The 21,082-nt window shown below is 41.6% G+C and overlaps 1 long non-coding RNA gene across 1 annotated transcript in view; it reads left to right on the forward strand.

The window, feature by feature from the left end:
• LOC145524300 (uncharacterized) overlaps positions 1-21,082 on the forward strand; it is a 284,203-nt gene that overhangs the window by 21,371 nt on the left and 241,750 nt on the right. Inside the window, exon 4 of the long non-coding RNA XR_014067387.1 lies at positions 20,696-20,806. This is a non-coding gene — a long non-coding RNA (uncharacterized LOC145524300). The remainder of the gene's footprint in view (positions 1-20,695; positions 20,807-21,082) is intronic.

The following is a 21,082-nucleotide window of genomic DNA, read 5'->3' on the forward strand; positions in this document are numbered from 1 at the left end:
TTCTCCATCTGTCATCCAGTTTGGGTATGCCAGAGGATTCAGAATTACTGGTAATGTTCAACAAGCAGTGAGTAACTTTTTCAGTGTTTGTTTTATGGAAACGTTAATGTACCTCAAGACATTATAAGGTATTTTTGGAAATGAAGAGTTTTGTGGTCAAACGAACTAAACAGCTATTGCTTGTTGTTATTGCTTTTGTAGGATTTTCCAGAGTATTTGCATGCTAAGTTGCTTCAGTCGTGTCTGACTCTTTGTGACCCCATGGACTGTAGCTCGCCAGTCTCCTCTGTCCATGGGATTCAGGCAATGATACTGGAGTGGGTTGCCATTTCCTTTTCCAGGGGATCTTCCTGACCCAGGAATTGAACTTGTATCTCCTGCGACTCCTGCATTGCAAGTGGATTCTTTACTACTGGGCCACTGGGGAAGCCCCTCCAGATTATTTAATAGGTTTTTATCTACAGCCAGTTTCCAAAAGAAGAATACAGGATTTGGGGCTTCTCAAGCATTTTGAGCCACAGTCTTCTTTTCCATCTCAGTACTGTTTTCCGTGGAACAACGTTTGGGAAATTTTTCACTAGTGTAATTGTTAACTCTGTTGTACGTACTGAGTACCATTGGTTTATGAATTTCCATAAGTGTGTGCTCCAAGTGCAGAAACACTTCTGGATCTAGGCTATGAAACTTTTGGAAAGAATTTCTTCCAAAAAGACTTTCAGTTCTTGGAAAAAATTTCCCTGCAATGCCCTCTGAGAAAGTCAATGTGATTTGTTCTTTTCTGATACAGAAACATATGCTCTGCATACATATATGGATATATGGAGACTATCACCCAAAATAGACTTTTGCAGAATGGACTTTTGCCATATCCTACTCCAGGGAATCTTTGCAATCTCGGGATTGAACCTATGTCTCCTGTGTCTCTCGCCTTGGCAAACAGATTCTTTACCACTAGCGCCACCTGGGAAGCTCCAAGTTATTGGAAAATAAAGACACAAAACAAACAGAAAAACAGTGATGATCAAATGGTTGCGGTACCTAAGGCGACACTAAAAATCCAGGGTGGAACTTTCAAAGTCATTATCATTTAGTTTATGTAGTGGATGAACCAAGGGCCAGAAATCAGAAAGTATGACTACGGTACTTACCACCTGTGTGACCTTTGGCAATCACATACCCTTGATTGTTCAGCTTTCCTTTCTAGACAGTGAGGATTGAGCAGTCATTTTATGGTCTATTTAGTATCTCTAATCAGGCTTCCCTGGTGGTTCAGTGGTAAAGAACTTGCCTGCCCATGCAGGAGACCTGGGTTTGATCCCTGGATCAGGAAGATCCCCTGGAGAAGGAAACGGCAACCCACTCCAGTATTCTTGTCTGGGAAATCCCATGGGCAGAGGAACCTGGAAGGCTACAGTTCATGGGGTTGCAAAAGAGTCAGATTTTGATTAAACAACAACAGTATCTCTAATCAAAACAACCTTATCTCCAAAACAAGTTAATTACAGGGGAAGTATCTATGTTGTGGAAAAACAAACAAACAACTAATAATGGTGTTTCCTACTCTTGGAGGATCTTCTGGAAAAGGAAGTTACTCTGAAAGACACTCACGGAAATTAATTTTCTCCATCCTTTTGGAAATCTTACTCTACTCATAGCATATTGAGCTATATACTAAATGTCTGCAATAAGGATTTCATTTAGATTTAATAAGTCAGAATTACAAACATTAATGAAATGCCGATAGACTGATTAACAACACATGCTTTGAAGTTCCTCAAATATGCACAAAAAAAAAGAAGAGAGAAGAATTTATAAGAAAAATGTCCAGACATGGAACTTTACTCTGTATTTTGTTTAATATTATTTTTTTGAGTTGAAATATCTCTCAAATGCTTAGTTCTGAATAAACAGAAAAACAGCAGGAGGATAAAAAAAAAAACAAGGCTGAATTTCAGTCACACAGATCTCAGCAAGAAGTAAAAATAAACTCTTAAAATGATGCTCCTTTTCCACAGCTCCCAAAGGCAGGTTTGGTAAAAAGTAATTTGAAAATAGATTCATCTTTTTGCCTTTCCCTGCTGATTCTGTAACTTCTTCCATATCAATTAAAGATTTCTGGGAGTTTGCTTTTTTTTTTCTTTCTGCCTTTCTCAGAGAGCCACCTAAGAACATAAATAGAAAAGAAGCTGGTAATTTTGCAATATCTTCATTTCAGGAAAACAGCACAGACTCATCACCTCAGAGTTTACCAAGTCCAAGCTCCCCCTTTATCAATGAAGTCTAGAGAATTGGGGTGCCCTATTGGGTGGCACAGCTAGTTTGTGGACGCTGTATGACTGGCCTGCTGTCCCTAATCAAAGTAAGACGGTGTCCTTCATAATTCACCATTGCAATAAATGCCTCTGTGATTCAGCATAGAGTTAGACGATTCAACCATGACAAGAGCTCCATGCAGTTGGGTCCTTACAAGTTCAGCACCTGAGAAAAATTAAGTGGGAAATTGCAAATCATATCCAGCTGGGCGTTAGCATGTGTTAAACAGGGTTTTGATGTTCAAGGGTTTAAGTGCGTGACTGGTACACCTCCGGGCAAGGCCCAGTCTTCCCTAAGAATCTGTTCTTGCTTTTCTTTCTTTTCTCCTCTAATCAGTCCCAGTCAGTTTTCAATTCTCTTTCTTACTTTGCAAAGTGCCAGACAAATTACTGGTATCCTCTCTGAACCTCTGGTTTCTTGTGGGTTTCAGAACTCATACCCACTTGAGAATATGTCAAGGTAAATCTCGCTCAAGACACATTTAATAACATTTTAGGAACATAATTAAAACAAAGACCTTCAAATAATTTTTATGGCTCTTCATCTTCCATTTTCTAATTCTCTTCTGGAATGTGGGTGTTTTCTTAATTCTTTATGTTTTCTCTAGAATTCTTCTGTTCTTCTTTAACAGCATATCTTCTGAACTATGAGTAGTCCCAATGTCTTAAGATTATGAATACAAAGATGCTGATATTCAACTGTTTTTGAAGCATAAAAATGGCAACTTCATTTGATTCAACTTGATACATTGTAAAGCAATTTGGAATATGCATATTTAAACAAAGATTTCTTTTCCCTTAAAGTAGAGAAACTGCATAATAAAATCATGATTTTTATTGAAAATGGTAATATAGGAACTTTAAAGATTAAAAAAAAAATTCTGCTTAAGTAATTTCACATGCTTGCTTGTAAGTAACGTTATGCCTCAGTTTGCCCACAAACCTCCTCGTTTTGACTATTTAACGGCATTCTATCTGTTTTAGCATTTGCTCTGAATTTTTCTCAAAGTATTAGTATTAACTGTTGCATAAACAGAATAATGCCTCCTTGTTAGCTTGTTTTTGGTAGACCTCTGCTTTGTATCTAACACCTCTGCTCTGACCCTTTCTAGTGGGTGTGAGCTACATGCAGAGTGAACAGCGGTCTTAGATGTGCAGTTAGTCAATCACTCATTTTAGGCACAACTAGTACATGTGTCCTTTCCAAGGGAGGGATGTCGGATGCTCATTGATCAAGTGAAAGGTGTTCAGATTTAAGCAACATGGGTGGCTATATCTTTCTGGTCTTGAATGATGCTATGAGAGCCATTTGAATTTGCTGCCCAGGTGGCCACCCTGTTTGCTAGTCACTTGTGACCTGGCCTTGCCAGAAAATGAAAGTGTTAGTTTCTCAGTCATGTCTGACTCTTTGTGACCCCGTGAACTGCAGCCTGCCAGGCTCCTCTGTCGCTGGAATTCTCCAGGCAAGAATACGGAGAGGGTTGCCATTCCCTTTTCCAGGGGATCTTCCCAACCCAGGGACTGAACTCGGGCCTCCTGCATTGCAGACAGATTCTTAACTGTCTGAGCCACCTCTGCCAAGACCTGAGAGATGCTCGAAGCTGCCAGGCTACCAGTTGGCAGAACTGATAACAAACATGGGAAATTCTGTTAGGCGTATCTGAAATATGTATGAGCTGGAAGCTGGACGGTCCTGAGTAGATTGCATAGGATGTAGGGTGAATGCCTTCCCATGGAGATTTTGTCACCTTGTATCTCTTTGTTTGGTGATGCTTTTTAAATTTTTTTTTTTTTTTTTGCAATAAGCCTTCTTGACAGAAATAAGTTTAAAAGGAAGAAAAGTGCCTGTGTCATGAAAATTTTAACTACTAACTTTTCATTTTCAAGAAGGATGATGATGAATGTGTAACGTTCACAAAATGTTTGTCCACAATTACCAGCCACCCCAGAGGCTGTGTTGCCATTGCTGACCACATGGAAACAAGAAAACATGAATCTGCTTAGTAAGCATCAACCACTAGGACAGAACGAGTAGTTTAAGAAGACTGTTCCTGAATGCAGTGATTTAATATTAATAATTGAAGTCTAGACAGTGTGTTCGCATATAATAACGTGAAGCTTGGCTTTTTATATGCACATTATAAATTATTGTGCATCTGAATTAATTTCTCTTATTTTTCAATTTCAAGTTTTCTTCTGGGTGTAATAAAAAATTGAATTAATACCGTTCCTGTGTTGGCTCCATTGACAGAAGAAAATACTCACTATCTGTTAAATGATGACAGTTTTCTATTACTGTGATCAACTGGTTTCATTTCTGAGCTATAGAATACAGAAAATTTGAGAGACTGTTTTCTCAATTCTGCCAAAAATGGTACCTAACTAGTTCCGTGCCAGATGTGCATATAACCAAATATACATATAACCGTGCAACACTAGCGCTCCATTCTCTTAAAGAACCTTGGTTGGAAAAGTCTGAGTCACATGTTTCAAACTGAAAATCCATAAAGATAATAATACCCCGAATCACCTTCCACCTAGTCAAAGAATCAAGTAAAGCTTTTTGAAGTTCAGTCTTTCAATTGTGAAATTTCTGACATTATTTTGGATACTACTATAAATTCAGTTAAAAATTCCAACACTGAGACAAAATCATGTGCTTTGTGATGGCATTACAATTGCAAAGTTTGGTGAAGAATACCCTCATAATACAGTCAGTGTTGTCACTGAATGGAGAAATCTATAAAAGAGAAATGTAAGTGGAATCAACGGGTATCGTATTCTTCAAATTGTGTCCATCCAAAAATAAGCCACAGTGTTCTACAGTCAAAATAGAAGCTATTACTGACAACATTTACAACTTTTTATAAGCATGGCTATAATAATTAAATTTATTTTTTCATCATGAAGCTGATGCTGAATATAAAAATATAAATAAAAGGAGATATTTGCTTGCTATCTCTCTTAAGTCAAAACTCACAAATGTTTAAACCTATGTAATTGACTTATGTGTCCCTTGTTGTTAGTCACTGAGTCATATCCCACTCTTTGTGACCCCGTGGACTGTAGCCCACCAGGCTCCCCCCTCCATGGAATTCTCCAGGCAAGAATACTGGAGTGGGTTGCCATTCCCTTCTCCAGGAGATCTCCCTATCCCAGGGATTGAACCCAGATCTCCTGCATTGCAGGCAGATTCTTTACCATCTGAGCCACCAGGGAAGCCCTGGTAAAAGAAGCTCTGTACTTCTTTCAAGGCCAATTCAAGCCTGGACTGGGCAAGAAAGGTGTCTCTGAGTCATTACTCATCACAGATTACTCTTCACCTGAATCACCTTTGACTGCATTGCCTTGCACTGAATTATCTTTTCATACTGCCTATGGGTTTTAGGTGATGTATGTCATGGCTTATAGCTTTTGTGACCCTACATAAGGGTTGGTGCTCAAAAAAGTGTGTTATTGAGAACTATATTCCATACTATAATCAAGGAAGAGATGCTAGATAATCTGGATTCTAGATGAGGTGGGGGGTGGGCAGGATATAAAACAAATCTATGAGGGTGTCAAATTAACAAATCAACTCTTGGTATAGTCTTCTTTCTAGAAGCAGAAAGAACTACTGCAATAATTCTGGTTCACAGAAGACAGGAAAGGCCAATTGGGAGTAAGGGTGGGAAAGTTGGTAAAGTAAAAGTGGCTTTTACTTTGGTTGATGAAAAGGGATGAAAGATCAGGCTAGGAGGGACATACATAATATTATCAACTTTGAGACTATTTGTATTCTAGGATAGTCATTGGGCTTCTCAAATGGCGCTAGTAGTAAAGAACCCACCTGCCAATGTAAGAGACATAAGAGATGGGGATTCTATCCCTGGGTCAGAAAGATCCCCTGGAGGAGGGCCATGCACCCCACTCCAGTACTCTTGCCTGGAGAATCCCATGGACAGAGGAGCCTGGCAGGCTACAGTCCATAGGGTCACAAAGAGTCAGACATGACTGAGCAACTTAGCACACATGCATGCAGGATAGTCATATTGGTGTGTGTGTGTGTTAGTCACTCAGTTGTGTCCGACTCTCTGTGACCCCATGGACTGCAGCCCGCCAGGCTCATCTGTCCATGGGATTCTCCAGGCAAGAACACTGGAGTGGGTTGCCATTTCCTTCTCCAAGTCATATTGGTAAAAAATGGTAATTTATAAAAATAGGGTAGGTAAAAGAAAGAATCAAAATCAAGGATATTAAAGAAAAGGAAGAACTTTTATTCAACAGGAAAATATGGGAGAGAAGAAGTTCAGATGGATGTTGAAAAGTTGTTTTTATTTTGATAGTATTGTATCTTAGTATACTTAAAATGTGCTGTGTTAACATTCACAAATAGAAATTGATTGAAAAGTTGTCAATGGAACAGCAGTGCAGAAAGGAAAGAATGGATTGGTGTAAGTAATGCTACATGGTTTGTTTTTTTTTTTTTTAGAGTCTCCTGTGGGTCCGTTGGGGCTTCCCTGGTAGCTCAGACAGTAAAGAATCCACCTGCCAATGCAGGAGACCTGGGCTCGATCTCTGAGTCTGGAAATGCCCTGGGGAAGGAAATGGCTACCCACTCCAGTATTCTTGCCTGGAGAATCCTATGGACAGAGGAGCCTGGTGGGTGGGCTACAGTCCATGGGTACATTACTTCCAGCATTAGCTTTCAATGAAACAACAATAGCAAGAGACCCTAGTGATTTTAAAATGAGGTTACTGATACCAATGTATGCTGGCAATCAAGGCATAATTAGCATTCAAAGATTTAGCATTAGGTTAAAAGCATTTTGAATCAACCATATCTTATGTTCATAAAAGATAATATTTTAAAAGGCATTCTCCCTGGAGACACTGATTTTCTGATATCTTCATCTCTCAGCCATCTACAGAAGTATGGGGAAAAAATAAACCAAAGTATAAATAAATGAGATAGAGAATGAATTTTATCCTCATCTAGATATAGAAAACATGGAAATAATAACACATGTCTTTTCTAGACCACACTTTCAGATTATGAAAATGAGTGAGAAAGGAGAGAAAGTTAACTTTGGCAAATAAATATGTTTGGAATCTTTCAAATTTCTTGGCTTTTCTTATTTTTCAAGTGATTATTAAGAAAGAATTAAGGAGCCTCAGTATGTTGTGAATGAGGCTTTCAGAATTGGATTTAGGAGACGTGAAGGTTTTTTTATCCCAGGCAAGATAGCAGTGACCCTGAACAAAGCAATTCAGCCCTGGGTCTCAGTGTCTTCACCTCCAAAAAAAGAAGTTGTGCTAGATGACAACTGAGTTACTTTCTGACACGTGACTTGAAAACTTGGATAGTGATAATATGACCCACTTATCCAAATGGGAAGACGCAAGGGGTAGAAACCATGGGAGCAAAGGAACTGTCCAGGGTGCTTAGAAGCACTTGGGTCCATTCATTCTGGAATTATGACCAGAAGCCACAATAAGACTCCATCTGTTATTCATCCAGCATTTCTACTATGTTAAATATGTAGTAAACTGTTCTGTCAGTATCAGGTGGATATAATTCAGTATGAGTCTATTTCCTTTTGCTTAAGGGAAAAATTGCATATTTAGAAACATCTTTGTTCTGTCTCCAATTAATTGCTTGTCTTCAGACCAGTCTTTCCACCCATTGGTTATTTAGAACAAGATCAGTTCAGTTCAGCTGCTCAGTCATGTCCAACTCTTTGTGACCCCATGGGCTGCAGCATGCCAGGGTTCCATGTCCATCACCAACTCCTGGAGCTTGCTCAAACTCATGTCCATTGAGTCAGTGATACCATCCAACCATCTCATCTAGATATCACAGTAGATTTCATGGCATACTTGCAACATTGATTTTTCAAGAGTAATCTTGGGAGAGGTGAGAATGTGTATATTCATAAAGAAGTGGAAGGGACAGAGATGGAAAAACACACCTTTGACCAAGGTACAAAAATGAAGATAAAGGAAAGAGGAAGAGGGAGGCTCCTAAGAGAGACAAAGGAGCTAATTATAACTAAGCAATCCTCAGTTGTTTGACCAGACCACACTGAAGGGGGCTGTGGATGAGTGTGCATGGGCTGTGTTAGCTTGTCACAGCAGAAGCTGTTACTCTAGCACGAGTTGCCACAGCTTCTTGCTGACAGCCTACTTTGGGGCAGGGAAAGGTGCATGGAGAACCTGCTGCTGGTGAATCTTAGTGAGACATAAGCCTACTGGATGGAAAGCGGGGATGTGAGAACTCCTTGAATTTGCAATACTCGTGCCACATCTGTATCTTATTCCTTTCTAAGATTGAAGAAAAGATGCATAAGCAGTCTCTTTCGGGTAGTGTCCAGGCTAAGGCCCAGGGACTGGGGATCTGAAGTTGCGGGCTTAGTGTGACTGGTAGAGATCTTCTTAAGAGAAGTGTGATGCTCAAAGTGGCATGGCAGCATCACTGAGGCCACACTGGCACAGAGGCCCCCAGGGGAGAGGAGTCTGGTATGAATTAGACAGTGTCAGAGTCCCTGCTTAGTGCAGATGAACTTTGATCTCTGCAGGTTAGGAGAGTGCATAAAATAACCAAGACAGAAGCCCTGCTACATGGACTCATTAAATGGGAAGAATGAATAGGAATTTACCCTATAGGCATATGGATGCTAGGCCTCTTCTCAGGTCTGCTGAATACCAGGTTACAGCAGGGAACTGGGGAGGAGGAAGGGAAAGGGTGCTCAGAAATTATGAGAATGACCGACGGAAAGATTTGTGATTCCATTTGCTTAGTCTGAGAACCAATGAGAGGGGATATTTGGGAAGAAAGCTGTTTAGCACTTTTTTCTTTTTAGCACATTGAGTTTGAGATTTTTACATTGTCAAAGAAGACTGTGAAGCAGGTGGTCGGAGTATGAATTTGCATTTTGCTTGAGAAAACAGCCTCAGGATGATATAACACCCTGTATATTGACTTTGATTTTCCTCCTACCTGTAAGTCTCTTGAGTGGTTTTTTCCTTTTTCTCCAGCAATTTCTTTGATACTTATCCCAAGTGTTAGGGTCTTTGTACCTGGGAGGGTTTCAGATTCTCAGCTGGTCATATATTTGGAAGCAGCCTTGGCACATTGGGCACGTAATCAATACTATAGGGTAAATGAATAAATTGAAACCGAGGGTTATGAGTACATTTGATGGGAAGATTAAATGAAAATACCTGGCTGATAGACAAGTAAAAATACCTGGCAGAGTCACCAGCGTCGCTGAGTGACAGAAAGGAAGGGGGAGGATATGGGGGTGTTCAGGTGCAGTGAACAAGGAAAGTGATCTGAGATTTGGAGAAGTACTGGAAGATTGTTAAGTCAGTTTTTTTTAAAAAAAATTATATTGGAGTATAGTTGATTTACAATGTCATGTTTCTGCTGCATAGAAAAGTGAATCAGTTATACATATCCATATCTTTTAAAGATTCTCTTCCCATGTAGACCATTATAGAGTATTGAGCAGAGCTCCCTATGCTATACAGTAGGTCCTTATCAGTTATCTGTGTTATATATAGTCGTGTGTATATGTCAATCCCAATCTTTCACTTTATCCCTCTCCCCCTTACCCCGTGGTAACCATGAACTTGTGTTGTACATTGTGACTCTATTTCTGGTCACTTTTAAGAAGCCCAGTTTCTATAGATGATGAAAGAGGAGCCCGGTGACAAAGGTTTGGGGAACATGTGGGAGGAGAGCGAGAAATGTGGCTGAGAAGAGAAGGTGAGAGGTGAAGTTGCAGTTTGTGTGGGAAGCAGATTTGGGGAGAGTCTCCTTGAAGATAAGGGAGACCAGAAATTGGAAGTTTTATTCTCACCACCACTAAGTGTTATCTAGAGTTTCAGGATAAAGCAAACTTTGTTGATTAGCTGACTTTGTTGATATCGGCTCTTAAATGATTATTAAAATTTGTCGTGTTGTGCGTGAAAAGATGACACCGAAGGGCATAGATTAGAAAATATGATAGGGATCTAAAGCTTCATACTGTTTAAAAACACAGTTAAATCCCCTACATATGAACGTTCAAGTTGCAAACTTTCAAAAGTGCGAACATGTATTCGTATGTCCAATCTCTAAGTTAGCTCGTGTGTCTGACATGCATTGTTATGTATGTGCATCCTCTACAAGTAGTTGTGCTTTTGTTTACTTTACTGTACAGTAATGTATAGAGTGGGCTTCCCTGGCAGCTTAGCGGTAAAGAATCCACCTGCCAGTGCAGGAGACACAAGGTCGGTCCCTGGTTTGGGATGATCCCCTGGAGAAGGAAGTGGCAACCCACTCCAGTATTCTTGCTTGGAGAATTCCATGGACAGAGGAGCCTGGTGGGCTACAGTCCATGGAGTCACAAAAAAGTCGGACATGATTTAGTGACTAAACAACGACAACAACTGTATAGGGTACAGTAGTGCAGTATCTTTATTTGAAGCCCAGGATGTCTGGAAGCAGGCATAAAAGCAGTGGTGATGTAGCTGGTACTACTGTACTTTTCAAAGTTCTGCACTGTAAGATTAAAAAAAATGTTTTCTTTATTTTTTGTGCTTGTCTTTTTATGTATTACTTGTGTGAAAAATATTATAAACCTATTACAGTACAGTACTATATATAGCCAATCGAGTTAGTTGGGTACCTAATTTTGTTGGACTTCTGAACAAATTGGACAAAGGAATGAAACTCATTCAAATGTAGGAGCTCAAATGTCAGAGATTTGCTGTCCTCTTAGGACTTTTTATCCTCTTTTGCATAACTTACAGATGATTACAGAACTTCAGAGATGCTGGTGAATCGAGCTGTATACATTTGAACCATCCTAATTTTAATGTTAAAATGCATACAACATCTAACAGCAAGGTGCTAAGCATGGGTGAGCTAGAGGGTTTGGAGAAGAGCCTGTATTTACTTCCCCGAGCTCTCATAAGAACCCTTGAGTATTTACTCAAGGGGATGTCATAGTTTGATTTTGTCCAGGAATATTTAGTTCTACTCAGAGTTCATTAAACCCAGCTGTTTGCTCAAAGCACCAGCTGAAGGAAGTGGCAGAATTGGTGACAGAAAGGCAGAAATAGGAGACCAGAGAAGGTGAGAAAGCAAGTGTAAAACAAGAGGGGTGATCACAGTTTCACGCTGTTTATATCATTTGTTTACTCTTGAATTCTCCAAGTAGGTGGTTTATTAAATAAGGTGCTTTGCAATCACACCACTGACTTCTTCACCAAAAATAGGACGGGGCTGGTATGAACTTTCTGGAAATCTCATATAAATTAGCATCAGATGCCTCTGTTGTCTTCTGACTGTGTGAGGTTTTGGACTCTGTCCGTTCCTACTAAGCTCTTTGGCTTCAAGGCCACTGACACACTCCTCTCACCATCAGCCTGGCAGAGCCCATCAGGGCCCAGTCTCTAGTGGGTTGGTGAGGCACCCAATTTATCTGGTGACAAACAAAGCAAGTGCCACAAGGAATCACCGTGCCATGTGGTGGCCAAATGTCGTGAGACCGAAAGCTGCTTGTGGTAGCCTGCTGTTTGCTAGGATAAGACTAATTAGGGAACAGAATAAACATGCATGTTGCTTTGGGATAAGTGGAGGGCAGTCAACTGAGGCCAGGCTTTTAGCCTCTCTCACAGCCATCCCTTACCCCCAGGGCCCGTGTAAACACACATGCTCACACATTCTTAATGAAAACTTGTCTCCAGCCCCAAATCGAGCCAGCAGAGAGTACAGAAACGAAAGACACACTAATTCCGTTACACCATCTAAAGAAACAGATCCTATTATAACCTGTGCTTGAAAGTTGGATAACAGCAAGTTGAAGTGGCAAATGCATTTCTACTTAGGATGTAAACTGGAGAAAATAGTTAAATAATTTTCCACATGGAAAAATCGAATGTAGAATGTATGAATCATGCAGAATGTATGAATTCTTTCAAGGTTATTTGACAGTGGTGTTACTGTTTTTTTTTTGTGGGGGGGCATGGCTATTTTCAACAGTCTGATGAAAAACTATGGATAGTTTTTCCCAGACATATGCATGCATACTTACACACACACAAACATACACATATACACATAGATGGAGAGAGAACTTCGGATGCTATTTCAAAGGGACTGTTCTTTCTCTGTAGCTTATTTATGGACCAATTTATGGGTTTGGGATAAGAAGTCCTGGCATAGCACATCATGATTAGGCACTTGATGGACATTATTTCTAATTTTTGTAACCATACTGAACAGTAGGGACCACATGTGGTCAGTCTGACTCTTTGAGACCCCGTGGACTGCAGCCCGCCAGGCTCCCTTGTCAATGTTATTCTCCAGGCAAGAATACCGGAGTAGGTTACTGTGCCCTTCTCCAGGGGATCTCCTGACCCAGGGATCGAACCTGAGTCTCTTATGTCTAATCTGCATTGGCAGGTGGGTTCTTTACCACTAACCTCTCTTTTATAGAGGAGAAAGTTGAGGCTAAGGGAGAGAAACTAAATTGGCAGGAAAGAGTATTTCCTAGTGTTTAGGAGCCCAGACTCTGTGGGCAGATTGCTTGGGTTCAAATCTTGTTTTCCCTCCACTTATCAGTTAGAAAATTCTGGGTGAGTTTCTCATCCCTTGGTGTCTTTGTTTATTCAGCCATCAGTGAGCACAATGATGGAAGGTAATTTCATAAACGGAGAAGGCAATGGCACCCCACTCCAGTACTCTTGCCTGGAAAATCCCTTGGACGGAGGAGCCTGGTAGGCTGCAGTCCATGGGGTCGCTAAGAGTCGGACACGGCTGAGCGATTTCACTTTCACTTTTCACTTCCATGCATTGGAGAAGGAAATGGCAACCCACTCCAGTCTTCTTGCCTGGAGAATCCCAGGGACAGGGGAACCTGGTGGGCTGCCGTCTATGGGGTCGCACAGAGTCGGACACGAGTGAAGCAACTTAGCAGCAGCAGCAATTTCATAAACTCTTGCTGTTGGTGTTTAGCCACTAAGTTGTGTCCGAATCTTTTGTGACCCCATGGACTATAGCCTACCAGGCTCCTCTGTCCATGGGATTTCCCAGGCAAGAATACTGAAGTGGGTTGCCATTCCCTTTTCTAGGGGATCTTCCTGACCCAGGGATTAAACCTGGGTCTCCTGCATTGGCAGGTGGATTCTTTCCCACTGAGCCACCAGGAAAGGTCCCATAAGGTCTTATGAAGATTCAATAATACAAGGCATGCCAAGTGCTTAGAACATTGACTGGCACATAGTGAGCACTAAATAATTGTTGTAATACTATGGTTAAAGACCACAAAACTAGTAAGTAGAGGATCCAAGAATCAAACTGAGTTTTGTCTGGCTGGAGCCAGACCCCTGATGCCACCACACACATTTTCAAACTTGTTTTATGTTTGTTCTTTGGCAAATCATATAATGTTCCCAAATTTTAGTTTCTGCATCCATAAGATACAGATGATGATAGTAATAATAAAGTACCTCCTTCCTTTTGGGGAGGATTATATAAGACACCCAGCTTCCCTGGTGGCACAGATGGTAAAGAATTTGTCTGCAATGTGGGAGACCTGGGTTCAATCCCTGGGTTGGGAAGATCCCCTGGAGAAGGGAAAGGCTACCTACTCCAGTATTCTTGCCTGAAGAATTCCACGGACAGAGGAGCCTGTCGGGCTATAGTCCGTGGGGTAGCAAAGAGTTGGATAGGACTGAGTGACTAACACTTTCACTTTCATATGTAAGATACCAGTAAGTTCAGTTGGGTAAACTGTTAGGCGCTGTGCCAATATTCATTGTGATTAAAGAACCAATTTGTGGACTTCCCTGGTGATCCAGTGGTTAAAACTTCACCTTCCAATGCAGGGGGTATGGGTTTGATCCCTGATTGGGGAACTAAGATCCCATATGCCTCGTGACCAAAAAATCAGAACATAAAACAGAAGCAACATTGTAACAAATTCAATAAAGACTTTAAAATACAAAAAAAGAAAAAGAGAAAAGAATTTAACTCAAAGCAAAGAGTCTTATGTTTCCCCTTCTACATTTATTGTAAATAAATTAAATTTGCATCATGTGCACTCACCTCCAAATCTACTTAAAAGACACAAATCACTGGAGGTGATCACAATTACGAAATGAGCACTCCATCATCTTAATGACTCTCAAAGTGGGATAGAAAGGAGAGGTCAGCACTCCTGCGGACCTTCAATAACATTTGCCTAAGGTAGGTAGAAAAAAACAAAAAGTGCTTTTATTAAAACAAATATTTGGAAATTAAATTTATGTTTATTCCAAAACCAAGAGAACACAGTAGTATCCAACAAGTTCATTATGTTGGCAGAGAAACTTATATTTTGTTAAACATCGAGTTCATTGTCCTCAGCTGGAATGCATGATTTCAGTTAGTTTTCAAAAGGTCAGTTTATTTCTGGGAGTAATATTTCTGCAATGCTAAGAATCAGAGGCCAAAAGGGGAAAGAGGACATGGCCTGTAGAATAGATTACATCCCTTTCTGGAGTCCCCGAGGGAAGCTTAGAAATGAGAGCTTAGCTGTGCTAAAGTGGAGACTTCCACAATGCAGTGGAATGACGATGTTGCAAGAGACTCATTTAATCAAATTTAGTTCTATCTTGCTCACAGAGTCGAATTCCCTAGACATCAATTCCAGTCTTTCTGCCAATTCTTGTCCATCAGCCCCTTTGAAAAATAATACCATTTGATGACCAGGTGTATGCATGCATGCTAAATTGCTTCAGTTATGTCCAACTCTTTGCAACTCTACGGACTGTAGCCCGCCAGGCTCCTCTGTCCATGGAATTCACCAGGCAAGGATACTGGAGTGGGTTGCCATGCTCTCCTCCAGGGGATCTTCCTGACCAAGGGATCGAACCCACATCTTCTGTGTTGCAGGTGGATTCTTTACCGCTGAGCCACTGGGGAAGCCCCGACCAGTCATATATTGAGTGCCTAATATGTACTCAAGAGAAGACTCTTGAGAGTCCCTTGGACTGCAAGGAGATCCAATCAATCCATCCTAAAAGAGATCAATCCTGGGTGTTCATTGGAAGGTCTGATGTTGAAGCTGAAACTCCAATACTTTGGCCACCTCATGCGAAGGGTTGACTCATTGGAAAAGACCCTAATGCTGGGTAGGATTGGGGGCGGGAGGAGAAGGGGACGACAGAGGATGAGATGGTTGGATGGCATCACCGACTCGATGGACATGGGTTTGGGTAGACTCTGGGAGTTGGTGATGGACAGAGAGGCCTGGCGTGCTGCAATTCATGGGGTCGCAAAGAGTCGGACATGACTGAGTGACTGAACTGAACTGAACTGAACTGAACTGAATATGTACCTGGTGTGTACACTAGGCCAAGAGGAAAGACACAGTTTCTCCCCCAAGTCATTCAGCCTGGTTGAAGAGACCATCCTGCCAAAAACCCATCTCAGGACTTGCAGTGTGGTAGGGACACAGTACATCTCTGTTGAAGGGTTGAATTCATGGCAATAAAAATATAAAGTGCTATAGAGAAATGTTGCTGGGAAATGCGCTGTCTTTGTGGCAGGTGGTCAGGGAAGAATTTCCAAGGGCAGTAGCATGTGCATAATGTTGGTAGAAATGTAGGAATTTGCTGGGTGAGAAGTGAGTGGGAGTTGGAGGGGAAGAGCACCACGGTGTGAACCTGCAGGTTGGGCTAAACGTCCACCAAGCAGCAAGAGATGCCGGGACAAACTGTCACTGCGTTAATGTTCTCCATAAGAGAAAGTGCAAGTTTACTCTGTCCTTTGGAGGGGTCCCATGAATCTTCACACGATTCAGCTCTTCCTTTTTTTGTTTTCTGTTTTGGCCACGCCACGTGGTATGCAGAATCTGAGTTCTCTGGACTACCAGTGGAGTCTATTTTATTTTTTGTCCCTTTTTCATCTCTGTCATTTGTCCTTTTAGCACTTCACATCCACAGGTAATTATTGACGTTCCGTCCAGGTGAGCAGAGAGTTTTTGGTCTACGTCTGAGTCAGATATTAAAAGCCAGTCCCCACTCCACCCCAAGGGTCGAGTTCACACCCTTCATTTCACCACCTACGAGTTCTTCTCTTCGGTGCTGCCTTCTTCCATGAGTGACTAAGGGCTGGGCGGTCGAGTGGCTGAGGCTGGGAGCATCCCAGAGTTGGGGCTGCTGAAGAGGCAGGATACAGGGTTGAGCCAGCACTCACCTGAATGGGAGCCAAGTGGCTGCTGGAACCAGCATCTTCAGGAAAGACAGGTGAGAACCACAGTGGCTGATCTGTAGCCAGAATACCTGGCCATAAAGTGGATGAAGGAAGGGATCCAAGACGGGAAACTAAGTGACCTAAGGGAAGTTTGCAGAGGCCATTGGAGAGGATGGCAAGTCTGGAGAAATTTCCTGGGCTGGTTTCAGATGCTTTTGAAGAATTGCCTGTGGCCTCCTTCAGGGATGGAGGAGATCAGTAAAGGGATTAATTTATACACTGGATGATTAGAACCTCTTTTGTGAGCTTCTGTGCTGTGGTACACTGTGAGTGCCTATCAAGCTAGTAATCAGTTCTTTTTTTTAAACTTTGTATTTTGTATTGGAGTATAGTTGATTAACAATGTTGTATTAGTTTCAGGTGTATATCAAAGTGATTCAGTTCTATATGTATATAAATGTATTTATTCTTTTTCTAATTCTTTCCCCATTTAAGTTGTTACATAATATTGAGTAGAGTTCCCTGTGCTATACATAAGGTCCTGGTTGGTTATCCATTTTAAACATAGCGATTTCCTCATTGAAAAAGCAAGAGAGTTCCAGAAAAACATCTATTTCTGCTTTATTGACTATGCCAAAGCCTTTGACTGTGTGGATCACAATAAACTGTGGAAAATTCTGAAAGAGATGGGAATACCAGACCATCTGACCTGTCTCTTGAGAAACCTGTATGCAGGTCAGGAAGCAACAGTTAGAACTGGACATGGAACAACAGACTGGTTCCAAATAGGAAAAGAAGTACGTCAAGGCAGTATATTGTCACCCTGCTTATTTAACTTATATGCAGAGTACATCATGAGAAACGCTGGGCTGGAAGAAACACAAGCTGGAATCAAGATTGCCGGGAGAAATATCAATAACCTCAGATATGCGGATGACACCACCCTTATGGCAGAAAGTGAAGAAGAACTAAAGAGCCTCTTGATGAAGGTGAAAGAGGAGAGTGAAAAAGTTGGCTTAAAGCTCAACGTTCAGAAAACTAAGATCATGGGATCTGGTCCCCTCACTCCATGGGAAATAGATGGGGAAACAGTGGAAACAGTGTCAGACTTTATTTTTTGGGGCTCTAAAATCACTGCTGATGGTGATTGCAGCCATGAAATTAAAAGACGCTTACTCCTTGGAAGGAAGGTTATGGCCAACCTAGATAGCATATTGAAAAGCAGAGACATTACTTTGCCAACAAAAGTCCGTCTAGTCAAGGCTATGGTTTTTCCAGTGGTCATGTATGGATGTGAGAGTTGGACGGTGAAGAAAGCTGAGCGCCGCATAATTGATGCTTTTGAACTGTGGTGTTGGAGAAGGCTCTTGAGAGTCCCTTGGACTGCAAGGAGATCCAACCAGTCCATCCTAAAGGAGATCAGTCCTGGGTGTTCATTAGAAGGTCTGATGTTGAAGCTGAAACTCCAATACTTTGGCCACCTCTTGCGAAGGGTTGACTCATTGGAAAAGACCCTAATGCTGGGTAGGATTGGGGGTGGGAGGAGAAGGGGACGACAGAGGATGAGATGGTTGGATGGCATAACCGACTCGATGGACATGGGTTTGGGTGGACTCCGGGAGTTGGTGATGGACAGAGAGGCCTGGCGTGCTGCAATTCATGGGGTCGCAAAGAGTCGGACACGACTGAGCGACTGAACTGAACTGAACTGAATGCCTGTATCCCTAACAGCAGGAGCTGTGGATGCTGCACCTTTGAGACTATGTTCCCAGTACTTAGCTCTATAGGTGCTCAATCAGTATTATTGAACAATTCATGGGATGGGTGGGTGGCTGGCCTGGCTGTCTCGTCTAGCCCTGCAGGTACGTAATTGGTGGTTTTGTTGAGATGGGAAGGAGGGGTGAAATCTTGATCAAAACTTGGATCCATTGGAGCTCTTTCCCCAAGGAAAGGAAGCTGCTGCCTTTTGAAGTGGTACTGAGGGACCTGGAGAGAACCTTGCCCGTTCATCGTTCTACCAGAGACCGTGATCCTCCCCTGAACTTCCTGCTCCCACAGATGAGGACTGGGGGTTTTTCTTTGTGTAGCAGACGCTCAGGAAATGCCTGTTGATTTGACTTTTCAATGTGCCATACAAGAAAACAAAAGGCAAGACATTTGAGATTTTTCTGAAATGAAGGAAGCAGTTTGGATAAAGGTCATAAGAAGGAAGAGGACTTTTTTACTAGCACAAATTTAGATTTGGAAGTTAGCCTCACCCTCATTTCAGTGGTACATGTGGGGATCTTGAGAGGCAGTGGGTGAAATTCTTCTCTCGTCCACACAGACGCATGTTTGTGTGTCTGTGCACCACATCAGTGTTGGTTTTTATTTACACCCAACACTTGAACCCAACTCCCTGATCGCCTGTTAGACTCAGACTTTCTCCTTTCTCAGGAGGAAGAAGGTAGGCATGCCTGTCTATGACCAAATGTGGTGAAGGTAGAAGCCCAGAATATGCACCTTATTAGCTCTGATTTCCTCTTCACTTTGAAGTCCTCTCCAAGGCTTTGAGAGTTTTCTTTTATTCATCCACATGCAGCTCTGTACCCTCAGACAGCTCTTCAGCTCCACACACATACGTATCTCTGATTCTAAGACAGCTTTGATGGATATCCATGAGACCACATGTTCCTCCATTCATGCTTTTCCCTTCTCTTAAATATTTATAAAGGTTCACAAGCAGAAATAAAAGTCCTTCAGATTCAGAGCCAACTAAAAATAGCAACTCCATTCCTTGCCAGGCAATCTGGCATCAATCAAGGCCATCAGAAAGATGCTAGGGAGGAAAGAAGAGGAGCTGATAACCTTTTTATCCAGTTTTTTTTTTTTTTTTTTTTAGTTATCCCCCTCTGTTATTAATAAGTTAGCAGGACAGATAGCTTGGGATGCAACCCAGATGTTTTCTGGGTTCCCACTGCTGAAGATAGCTGTTGCTTCAGGGTTTTTCTGATAAAATGTGTCCATGTGGAAAGAGGGCTTTCAACTAGCTAACTGCCAGGGGAGTCTAGTTGTTGGGCAAGGGTAAGGATGGGTGGAATCCTCAGGATGAGGTGGGGACCTTGCGAATTCTCTAGATAAACCATTACTTCTGTTCACTGGGTTTAGGCTTTCTTTGGGCCATATATCTGGAGAAGGGAATGGCAACCCACTCCAGTATTCTTGCCTAGAGAATCCCATGGACAGGGGAGCCTGGTGGGCTACAGTTCATGGGGTCACAAAGAGTCAGATGCGACTGAGAGACTTTCACTCACTCACTCACACTCGGGGTCATGTATACGGAGCTGTCATTGACTCAGTAATGGCTATTTTATAGCTCACTTGTCAATAGTGGGCTTCTTTTTCAGTCTTGCAGTTTCCCAGGGCTATAACATTGGGAAACTGGACAGTCATTCCATCTGCTCTGGGATTGTCCCTTCATTAGCTCTAGCAGAGAGTTTTGAAGTTTTCCCTTGGGATTCGGGTCTCTTCCTCTTTCTTTGGGTGCTGATGTAATTGGTGAAGGTCCTTTTCAGAGAACTACCAACCCTGAATTCCAGCCACCTTTCTCTGAAACATTATTTTTGGATTATGATGAGTTCTTTTTGATTTTTTTCTGCTGCCTCTTGAAATTTTGGTTTATGTGTTCAAAAGTTTTGACTTTTGATAACATTTGTCACTGACAAGGCTTTTAAGGGGAGATTTGCAAATTTAATGCCTTGAATTTGACTCTTAGATGTGACCTGAATCAACTAATCTCTGTGTGCGTGCTAAGTTGCTTCAGGCATGTCCAACTCTTTGAGACCCTATGAATTTGTGGCCCACCGGGCTCCTCTGTCTGTGGGATTCTCCAGGTAAGAATACTGGAGTGGATTGCCATGCATTTGTCCAGGGAATCTTTCTGACCTAGGGATTGAACTCATATCTCATGTCTCCTACATTGGCAGGAGGGTTCTTTACCTCTAGTGCCACCTGGGAAGCCCACTCTCTTCAGGAAATTGCATATAATTACTACTACTGCCTGAATGGCAATAAAACAGAAAGGACAGAGAGTGATGAGTACAAAAGAGAACAACCCTAGGTAATAGCTCAAGGTTTTATCCTGTTGTACAATCGATAGTACCTTTCTCTTATCTATTTATTCCTTTTAATTCAGAAATAGTCACTGAGAAGGAGAAAGGAGAAAAACAATTCTTTATATGTGGATGGATATGGATCTGCAGTGGGGAAAACAAAAAAGTTTGAAACAAATTCAAATCTGAACCAGGTAAGTGACTTTATTAATCATCTACACTGTCCATATTGTGTGCTTGGTTTTCCCCTCAGGAATGTTTATTTCTTTGGCTCCAGCTGAATTGAATGAAGGAAAGAAGAGGTGCTTGCAATCTTTTTCATTTGCCTGAAATATATATATATATATATATATATATATATATATATGTATTTGTTCAGAAGTTGAATGCCTTTCATGGTCACAAATAAAAGTGGAATAGGTGAGGGGTTCTTAATTACACCCACTTCCCATTTTCCATTACATGAGCTG

Source organism: Giraffa tippelskirchi, chromosome 10 (assembly GCF_054371585.1).
Source record: "Giraffa tippelskirchi isolate mGirTip1 chromosome 10, T2T-mGirTip1v1.2.pri, whole genome shotgun sequence".
Taxonomy (NCBI): domain Eukaryota; kingdom Metazoa; phylum Chordata; class Mammalia; order Artiodactyla; family Giraffidae; genus Giraffa; species Giraffa tippelskirchi.